The 10609-nt window shown below is 42.6% G+C and overlaps 1 long non-coding RNA gene across 1 annotated transcript; it reads right to left on the reverse strand.

Annotated features, from left to right (window-relative positions):
• Window positions 1–2779: 2779 nt before the first annotated feature.
• On the reverse strand, window positions 2780–10170 carry LOC122466405. Its single transcript, XR_006291847.1, has 4 exons — window positions 10030–10170; window positions 9565–9667; window positions 5919–6036; window positions 2780–4111 (listed from the first exon to the last, which is right to left on the reverse strand). It is a non-coding gene; the product is annotated as an uncharacterized LOC122466405 (long non-coding RNA).
• Window positions 10171–10609: the final 439 nt, after the last annotated feature.

The raw sequence follows: 10609 nt of genomic DNA on the forward strand, positions 1-10609 counted from the left end.
AGCTGGGGATTGGTCCTGCTTTGAGCAGGGAGTTGGACTAGATGACCTCCTGAGGTCCCTTCCAACCCTGATATTCTAAGATAACACAAGGACACACTGTCCCCTCTTAAAGATAAGGTCAGGATGACAGAGTGAAGGATAGAGATGTTTTGATTGAACCAACAGGTACAAGGGGCAATACGGAACTTCTTTGTATCAGTGTATAAAACAGGGCGTGTGTCTTTATCTGGCCACGGAGGCAATGGAAAGTCCCACCATTCACTGAGTTGAGTCCACTGTAATGGGCATACATGTCTTAGTATCCCCATAGAGTCTGCCGGGTGCTATTACGCGCTTTGTTGACAATAAACCTGGCCAAGTGCCTTCGCTACAGAACTGAGTGTGTGGTCTTTTGGGGCTTTTCCATCAAGGTCTGATGTGTCAGCAATTTGCACAGAGCTCGGACAGCACAAAACAAGAACACACACGCAGACAACAACTGATGACACTAGGTAGCAATGTCTTGGTGGCTGGGCTTTCCATTGTCTTCTTGGATTTTCCACTGATATGGAAAATCCTTGACCGCTCCTTTTTAAAATGACCTGTTCAGTCCACTCAGCTAGCATGCACGCACCCCTTTGTCTCTCAGCCTGCCCTTCCACCCCCACATACAGGGTAGCCATGAAAAGTATACAGGAAACTGAGGCACACATAGACTTCATAAAAATATTTTTAAAAAATTCCCACTTTATCCCATGTGACTGACTTCAGGAGAGGATTCACGGCTATGAATACCAAAAAGAAGTGCCTCCCTTTAGGTATGAAACTCCCTTGGAGAGATGGGGTTTAGACCTCACCCCTCTCCTCAGAATTTCCTACTGACTAGCTTAAGCAGATCCCCACTCATTGTGCTGGCTTTGATTAATTCAATTCCTCAGTGCCCAACACCCCCTATGCCTCCTATAGGGAGCCTGGGTGCCAGGGCTGTGCACTCTACTTGGGGCAGGGTGTCTAAACTAGACCCCTTTATTATACTATATTCAATATACTGTATCCCCCCACCACCAAATTAGAATTACTCTCCCCTTTTCCCCAGCTTTTCTTAGTTCATTTTTTACCCCGGTCCCTTTCTGCTATTTTCCGCCGCTGCCCCACCCCGGCAGTCCAGTGACATTCAAGGGGAATCAAATTTTGAAACCTATCGCACTTGAGAGGGTTGAACTGCACATGGAGAAAGGTGATCTAATTTAGTCCTTAGATGTCTGCACAAGGCAATAATGAGCAAGGGTCAGGAGGTGGTATTGTGTCTATAGAGGGATTAGTAAGACCGTTACTGGATGCTGTGTGCAAAAAGATGCTGAAGACTGGAAAGGTTCAGAAAAGAGCTAGAAGAATGATTAGAGGTCTGGAAACCAGCCTTATAGTGAGCAACTCAAGGAGCTTGATCTATTTGGTTTAATCAAAAAGAAAGTTAAGAAGCTGTAGTCCTGGACCATACTTCTGTTGGAACAGAAAATATATCTGACCTTAGCGAGCTCTTTCATTCAGCAAACAAAGGCATAACAATATTCAGTGGCTGGAAGTGGAAGTTAGAAAAATTCAAAGCAGAAACAAGAGATATATTCTTAACAATGAAGGCAGTTAGCCACTAGAACAACTTATTGGATTTGTTTGATTCTCCATCCCTTGAAAACTTTAGGAAGGGCCCCATCTCACTTGAAAAGATATTGTCTAGATCAGCTATAAGCTACTGGGCTTGGCACTGTGTAGGAGGAAAGAACAGTGGTTATCAGAGTGAAATTCTATGGCCTACGTTATGCAGGAGGTCAGAGGGGTCCTTTCTGACTTTAAAATTGCTGAATTACACAAAAGGGCTCTGAGTCTCTATGGATAAATCTAGTCTTTTGGTGGGACATGTTTCCTCAAGGTGAATTTTACATGTGCCTCCTTATCTTGCAGGAGGTGCTGAAGACTTCACAGGAGGGAGCCCTCAGTTTGGGTGGGTGAGGGATGGCTTTAGCTTTTGACATTGCATGGCTTTTTCCTTTAAATGTACCCAGGAGTATAGATGGGATATTTAAAGTATAGTGAAATAAAAACACAGATGATGGATCTAGGGCCTGTCGTTGTCCCCCTACCACGAATGAGCGTGCTCAGTGAGCCAGCGGTGCAAGACTTTGTTCACCATTCATTTGAGGTGAAGTGTGAACACACAAATTCACTAATTCTCGCTTTGCTGCCCTGCAGACTGGATGATAGACCCCACCCCCAAAAAACCCAGCAGGCTCCTTGCACCTCTAAGCAAAGATTTAACATCAGAGGGCGGTAGCAAATGCTTACATTACTACCAGCTCACTGCTCTCATAAGGTACACTCCTCTACGCTCACAGCAGCACAAACAACATGTGTCAGGGGCAAGCCCACTGTGTGTAGTACTCTTTACTGTGTTGTGACTTCAGGAAAGTTATTTAATCTCTCTGTGGCTCTGTAATGTGGGAATTATATTCCTTATTTTGCCTATATTCTCTGTTTAGATTGTGAGCTATGTGCCTGTACAGTGCCTAGAACAAAGGTGGCCCTGACCTCAGCTGCAGCCTCCAGGCTGTACAGTAATACAAATATATCAACAGTAATTCTCTGCAGTCTTGCGTCACTAAGACTTCTCCATCATAAATGTATACAGTGCCACACTTCCAGCGTCAGCAAGTTATGCTATATTCCTCCAAATGAGCACAGTATGCTTCATGGAGTGTTTTTGCATCCTTTATAATGATTGGGGTTTTTTGCCATAGCACTTCTGAATAACTTGCAATAATGATTATAGGCCCCACTGTGGATAAGTTACTCTTAAGCATTAGTGTGAAAGTAAACATTCTTAAGTTTCCATTAGCATTTTCCATTTAACAGGGAAAGGACTCTATAAGAAAGTCTGATCTGTTAATTAATTACTCCTGCCCTTCCTTCAGTTTTAAGTTACTGGTAAACCATGCCAATTATCACTGATAAAAGTCTTTCACTTCACCCCACTGCACCCGCAGACTAGAACTAATTAATGCAACATCATGAGAAGACGTAATGATAAATGATCCGACTTTCCCAGGGCTGCTGATGCATTGCCTTGGTTCAGTCTGAGACTCAAAGACCACTTGAGAATGTCCACAGGCAGATCTCAGTTGGAAGGACGAGAGGAAGCTGTCTGAGAGCTGAGTTTTGAGTGCAACAGCAATCAAAATCAGAGTCTGAGAAATCTGCAGGTGATGGATGTCAGCAGCATTCAGCCAGATGGCTAGCTCCATTCTGTCAATCAATTTGCATAAAATACTAAAAGCTGACCAGTTGATCAACTTTATTCTGAACTAACCACCAGCCTTCACAAACACTGCACACTTAGACAGACTTAATAGAAAATGCCATACGGGGTCAGTCCATTGGTCTCTTCAGTGAAGGGTGCTCTTTCCAGCAGCAGCCGCCAGCACCAGACATGGCATAAAAATGTACAAAATACTAAGTACTGTGTTCAGTAATGGAATAACCTTCCCACCCGTAGACATTTCTACCTCACCCCAGCGATGCCCCAAAACAAAAGGGTTTATCTGCTTTACAAGATTTTAATTCAACTTAATGGAACGGTGAAAGCTCAGGACTCAGACGTACATCAAACCCGTTTGTGAATCAGAGCGCAAGGTCCCACATTGTTCATTACATACACAGGTGCAAATTCTAGATCTGGGCATTAAATTCATTTAGTCAGCTCCATGCCAACATTGCCCACATGAGGGCTGAAGAAACAGATTTGATGCACGTCCAAAATTTATCAGTCTCCCATGAAAGGCTCCTCAGATAGGTCATGCTTGCCAACGGTGGGAGTATTCTACAGGAGATATGGTACATAGGGATGGGTCAGGGTGAGTACATGCCAAGAGATGTGGAACATATCCACTATGTAGGGGCCATTCCATAGTTCCTCCCTTGGAAGAGAGCCTCTCTGTACAGGCGGTGGGAAGGCAGATCCAATTTCCACCCCCAGATTTCATGCCTAGTGATGGCTTTTCAGGTGTAGCTGTATGCACAGCTCAGATAGAAGTCCATCCAGGAGTCCCCAAGTTACCTCTCCCTTGAACTCTCCAGAACACTAAAAATGAAAACCACATCAATATCACAGTTATGGGAGAATCATACTATACCCTTGACTGCTGACAGTATGAGGGGCAATATTGCATATTCTTTACGTTTTGTTTCCTTGGTTTTGCTGGGTTTCATCTAAGCTATGGACGTGCACCCTAATCGTTTTGCTATCTGCTTCAGATTCAGCTTGTCCCCCCTACTCCCCACCACCACCTACCTAGGTTTTGGATACCTACCTGGGTTTTTATGTTCAGCAATATCAGTTTGGATCAGCTTTTTTAGTAAAAAACCTAGATTCAAGTTCTGCTCGGATTTAAACGTCAAGCCAGAAAGAACTTGGTCTTTAGATTTTAAATAGGGGGCTTGCCTTTTTATACTAGACTTATAGCATCCCTCACAATTAGCAGTGCAGGTAGTTCTGTGACACTATCATATCACTGCAGTTACCAGTTACATAAGCTGCATGGTAGATTTATTCCAATTCCACATAAGTACCATTATAGCAACTTCTCCACATTCTCCTTGGACTTTAGTAGCACTGAGAGCCACTGAGGCCAGAATGTGGCCCAGAGTCACTACAGATAAATGAGCTGGTTGAGGTGAAGTAAGATCCAGCCTAAGCCTTTGCCTCAAACTGGAACTGAAACCAAAATTAATCCTTTTCCAGGTGGCTGAAAACGTTTAAGCATTTTATGCTCATTCTGAGGATGGGAAAACTAAAATGCCACATAACAGCCTTTTTCATGCTGTTTCCAGCCCCACCACCTAAAACAAGTAGAAAAATCTCACAAGAAAAAGTGCTCTAATGATATTTACCAGAACAAAGAGGTTCTATTTAGTTCAGATATACTTCCAACCCTTTTGAGAACCTCCAACCAGTGACTGATTCCCACTACAGCTCATGGTAGGACAACAGTAGGAAATGGAGGTGTAGAAGGGTTGACTTCCTGCTGGAGTGCTCCCCTCACAGCTGGGCTTGGGGTAGCAGGCTCTTTCCTCTCTTGCACCCTCAGCTGATGGTTGCCCCAGCCTTGCAGTGGTTTCTCCTTGTGCCTCAGTCCTCCAGCCAGGTCACATTTTAGTTACACCTTTTTCCACTTCCTTCCTTTCATTCCCCGAAGAAATGCTCTTGTTGACACGTCCTCCCTCCTTGTAACCACCCACTTTGTGAATGCAGATTTCCATCCCCTCGCCCCGCTCCATGTAAATAGCAAAGAAATGATCCTGGAATCTTTACTTTCCACAAACAAAAATATCTCAAACTAATTAAAATAGATTTGCAAAATCCCATCTTTTCTAAGTGAAAACATCTTTCTCCCTAAGAGCATTGGGTTTCTTTGTAACTATTTACAATGCCTCAATGGTAAGATGCTGATGTAAAGTCACTATGGGTTCAATCCTGCAAGGTGCTGAGCAGAGCATCTCCCAAGAGGTGTCAAATGCCTTCAATGCCATCCTTTGATGGAAGTGGAAGGAGCACAACACTGCGCAATCACAGCCTGTTTAGTTGTGTTAAACTTTGGCATCAGAACCCCAAACCAGGAGAAATTCAGTTCCATTTATGTATTTTTAGAGACCTTAAACAAAGCTGGAATCCAAATCAAATGGAGCCAATTTTATGGTTTTGATTGGAAACTAGGAAAAGTTCAGTTCTGCAACTTTTGGACCAAAAATGGTGGTTTCAAATAAGGTTTGCATTGAGTTTCAGGCCAATCTAGATTTGGGGGATGAGATGCAAACCTCAAATCTCTTCAGTCCAGATATTCTGCTCTGAAGGGTTGATCTGATCCATTATAAAAATAGGCTTCACTCACCAAATCTGGATCCGAGAGATCCAGGGAGACCAGCGATCAAGGGCGTTCAGCTCCAGCATTGTAGTTCAAGTCCACCATGAGTTCAGTCAAACCACTAACTCATAATCTGCCAACTCACCTGAAGAGAGGACGAGAAAAAAAGTTTGCTCAAACCCCTGTAAACTAGATTTGGTCGTATATATTTTCAGACAAAACATTTTTCTGTCAAAAAGTGCCGATTTGTCAAAAGCCAGTGTTTCATGGAACAGTGCAGATCTTCATAAACTTTAATTTGAAAAAGAATGGAGTAATCTTTTACAACCTTTTTGGAAAGTTTGAAATGAAACATTCTGTTTCAACCTTTTGATTTTCTGTTTTAGATAGCTAATTAAAATTTTAAAAAGTGAAAATCAGAATGAAACATTTAAATTTTATTGAAACAAAATGTTTCAATGACCCAAAATAATTTTGTAATTTTGTTTCATGGGAAATTTAAAAAACAAATGTTTTGTTTTGAGATGGAAAATTATTCAAAATGGCAGAATTTCCCATAAATTAGAACATCCAGTTCCTTCCCATCTACACTGTAAACAAAAGCCCCCAGCTTTGGCACAGCTTTCTTCTGGTTATGGACTTATGACACAATTGGTTCCTGAAAATTGCATTGTAAGTCAAAATGTTGTAACTCGGAATCTCAATCTACTCCATTGCAGGATGAAGCATCGTAAAGTCGAAACCAATAGTCATAAGTCACATCAGGGTGTCAATTCAGAAACGTCATAAGTGTAGTTCGTCATAAGTTGAACGTCGTAAACTGCCTGTACTGTATTTAATGCATTTTAACCTACTCAAAGGCTGGGTTTGGTATTTGGTAACTTTATTAGTTATATGAAACTTCTCTGAACAACAAAACTTCCAAATTAAATAAAATCATAACAGAATTTACAACTGGAACTCAATTATGATATGAAATTTATTATGTGTTATGCTTTGCAAATTGTGTTAATTCTTTATTGCAAGTGGTTTATAAAAATAAATCAAACACCCACAATTACAGTCCTCAAGACTGCACTACAGGAAAAGTCAGAAAATAAAAATGTAAACAAGTTGTACACTTTTGTTCTCTTTCCCCCTCACCCCAGAGATTTCATTTCTGTAAATTTTATGTTTGAAATTTTTTTGAAAAAACGGCACGTGCACATATTTGTAATTCCCGCCACTGCAGGACTTGCTTGCTGAAATTCTATGGCCTGGGTTATGTAGGAGGTCTGATTAGATGATCATAGCCATTCCTTCTCACCTTAAAAATCAATGAAGCACCTAAGCTTGTGAAGCCAAGTATCAGTGGAGTAGCCATGTTAGTCTGTATTTTTGTTGAAGGATGGCTACTTTTAAATCTGACTTATGTATGTTACCATTCCTGATGTCTGATTTGTGTCCATTTATTCTTTTACGTAGAGACTGTCTGGTTTGGCCAGTAGGAGAACACTTCAATGTCCCTGGACATTCAACAACAGATTTAAAAGTAGCCATCCTTCAACAAAAAAAAGCCTTCAAAAACAGACTTCAAAGAGAAACTGCAGAGCTACAATTCATTTGCAGACTTACCACCATTAATCTGGGCTTGAAGAGGGACTGGGAGTGGCTGGCTCACTACAAAAGCAATTTTCCCTCTCTTGGTATTGACACCTCCTCATCAGTTATTGGCAGTGGCCCACATCCACCCTGACTGAATTGGCCCTGTCAGCACTGGTTCTCCACTTGTAAGGTGACTCCCTTCTCTTCATGTGCCGGTATATTTATGCCTGTATCTGTAATTTTCACTCCATGCATCTGAAGTGTTTTTTACCCACAAAAGCTTATGCCCAAATAAATCGGTTAGTCTTTAAGGTGCCACCAGACTCCTCATAAGCTTGTGAAGACTCCCATTGAGTTTTATGAGACTATTCACATGCACAAAAGTTACTCATGTGCTTCAGTGTTTTCAAGATCAAGGCCTTTGGCTATACCACCAGTAATCAGAACAATAAAGAAGGAGAAAAGGATGCAAACTGGGAATCAAATATGTGGCTTGATCTTTGTCATAAATATAAAGGGAAGGGTAAATACCTTTAAAATCCCTCCTGGCCAGAGGAAAAACCCCTTTCACCTGTAAAGGGTTAAGAAGCTAGGATAACCTTGCTGACACCTGACCAAAATGACCAATGCGGAGACAAGATACTTTCAAAAGCTGGAGGGGGCAGAAACAAAGGCTCTCTGTCTGGGTGATGTTTTTGCCGGGGACAGAACAGGAATGAAGTAATCTAGCTAGATGTGTTAGATTCTGTTTTCTTTAAATGGCTGAGAAAATAAGCTGTGCTGAATGGAACGTATATTCCTGTTTTTGTGTCTTTTTGTAACTTAAGGTTTTGCCTAGAGGGATTCTCTATGTTTTGAATCTGATTACCTTGTAAGGTATTTACCATCCTGATTTTACAGAGGTGATTCCTTTACTTTTTCTTCTATTAAAATGTTCTTTTAAGAACATGATGGATCTTAAGAACAATGAAAAATCAAAGGGTTTGGGTCTGTGTTCACCTATGCAAACTGATGAGGATTTTTAATCAAGCCTTCCCCAGGAAAGGGGGTGTAGGGTTTGGGGGGGGAAGATGTTTCCAAGCAGGCTCTTTCCTGGTTATATATCTATTAGATACTTGGTGGTGGCAGCAAAATGGTCCAAGGGAAAAAGGAAAATAGTTTGTACCTTGGGATGGTTTAACCTAAGCTGGTAAAAATAAGCTTAGGGGGTTTTCATGCAGGTCCCCACATCTGTGCCCGGGAGTTCAGAGTGGGGAAGGAACCATGACAGTCTTAGATTCCAGGACCAGAAGGGATCATTGTTATCATGTAGTCTGATCTCCTGTATAGCACAGGCCAGAGAACTGCCCCAGAATAATTCTGAGTGTATATTCTTTAGCAAAACATCCAAACTTGATTTTTAAATTGTCACTGATGGAGAATCCATCATCAATTTGTTCCCATAGTTAATTACTCTCACTGTTAAAAATTTAAGCCTGATTTCTACTATGAATTTGAATAGCTTCAATTTCCAGCCCCTGGATCATGTTATATCTTTCTTTAATAGACTGAAGAGCCCGTTATTGAATAGTTGTTTCCCATATAGCTACTTAAAGACTGACCCTCCCCCACCCCAACCTTCCCTTTGTTAAGCTAAACAGATCGAGCTCCTTGAATTGTCACTAAGGCGTGTTTCCTAATTCTTTTTCTCATGGCTCTTCTCTGAGCCCTCAATAGCCTCCTCAAATGGTGGACCTCAGAGCTGGACACACTATTCCAGCACTGGCTGCATCAGTGCCAAATACAGCAAGAAAATAACCTACCGACTCACGATTCCCTGGTTTATGTAGCCTAAGATCGTATTAGTTCTTTTGGCCACAGCATCACACTGGGAGCTAGTATTCTCCTCATTATCCACCAGCACCCCTAAGTCTTTTTCAGAATCACTGCTTCCCAGGACAGAGTTCCCCATCCTGTAAGTGTGGCTTACATTTTTTGTTCCAATGTGCATATATTTACAGTTAGCCATATTAAAATCCATATTCTTTTCTTACAGCTGGCTTATCAAGATCGCTCTGCACCAGTGACCTTGTAACAGGATTGCACCCACCTCTCGCAGGTGCCCCTGGCCAAGTGCACGTGCCTGTACTCTCCCTCTGTTTGTGGTGGGTCTTCACTGACTCAACCCTCCAGCCGAGTCAGACACAGTCTGTCTGTGAGATAAAGCAAAGCAACCCCCTTTCAGGTTACAACTCCAAAAGGGGTCTGTCTCTCAGTTGGTCCCTGAGGGGGGGCCCTCTGTAACATCTCTCTCAGTTGGTCCCTGCTCCAGGGCACCTTTCCTGAAGACAATGTCTTTGCCTTCTTGGGTTCCTCAATGCCCAGACCACTTCCCCCAGTGACTAATGGGATATTGGGGTGGGGGTAGGACAACCCAGGCCCACCCACTATTCCAGGTCCCAGCCCAGGGAAACCCTTAGATAGCAGATGTCACTGTGTCTCTTTATCTAAGTCATGCTGCTGCTCTAATTCCCTGGGCCACTTCCCCATGGCCCTGGGCCATCTTCACCCTTACCTCAAGGCCTTGTCCTGATGTAGTCCCTACAAGCAGCTCAGGGCTCCTTCTCCCCGACTTCTGGCAGCACTGCCTCATCCAAGGTCCTACAGCTCCCTCAGCCAACCACACACTTCTCCAGCTCTAGCAAGGAACTGAACTTGTTCTGGCCCTGAAGCTCTTCTTATACTAGCCTGCTGGGCCCTGATTGGCTGCTTCCCACACAGACACTCTAGGCAGCTTGGAGGACCTCTCTACTGCCCTTTTCTGGGGTGGGGTGTGGCAGGGCCATAAGGCTTCCAGCAGGGGGCCTCATGGCCTATTCCACCCCATCACAGACCTGTCCTCTCTATTATTTACCATTCCCCCAATGTTTGTGTGATCTGAAAACTTTATCAGTGATGATTTTATGTTTTCTTCCAGGTCATTGATAGAAAATGTTAAATAGAGCAGGGCCAAGCACAGATTCCTGCAGGACCACACTAGAAGCACACCTGCTGCATAATGATTCCCCAGTTATATTTCAGGACCTATCAGTTAGCCAACTTTTAATCAATTTAATGTTTGCCATATACATTTTATATCATTCTAGTTTCTTAAT

This window comes from Chelonia mydas, chromosome 6, assembly GCF_015237465.2.
Source record: "Chelonia mydas isolate rCheMyd1 chromosome 6, rCheMyd1.pri.v2, whole genome shotgun sequence".
NCBI classification, from domain to species: Eukaryota; Metazoa; Chordata; order Testudines; family Cheloniidae; genus Chelonia; species Chelonia mydas.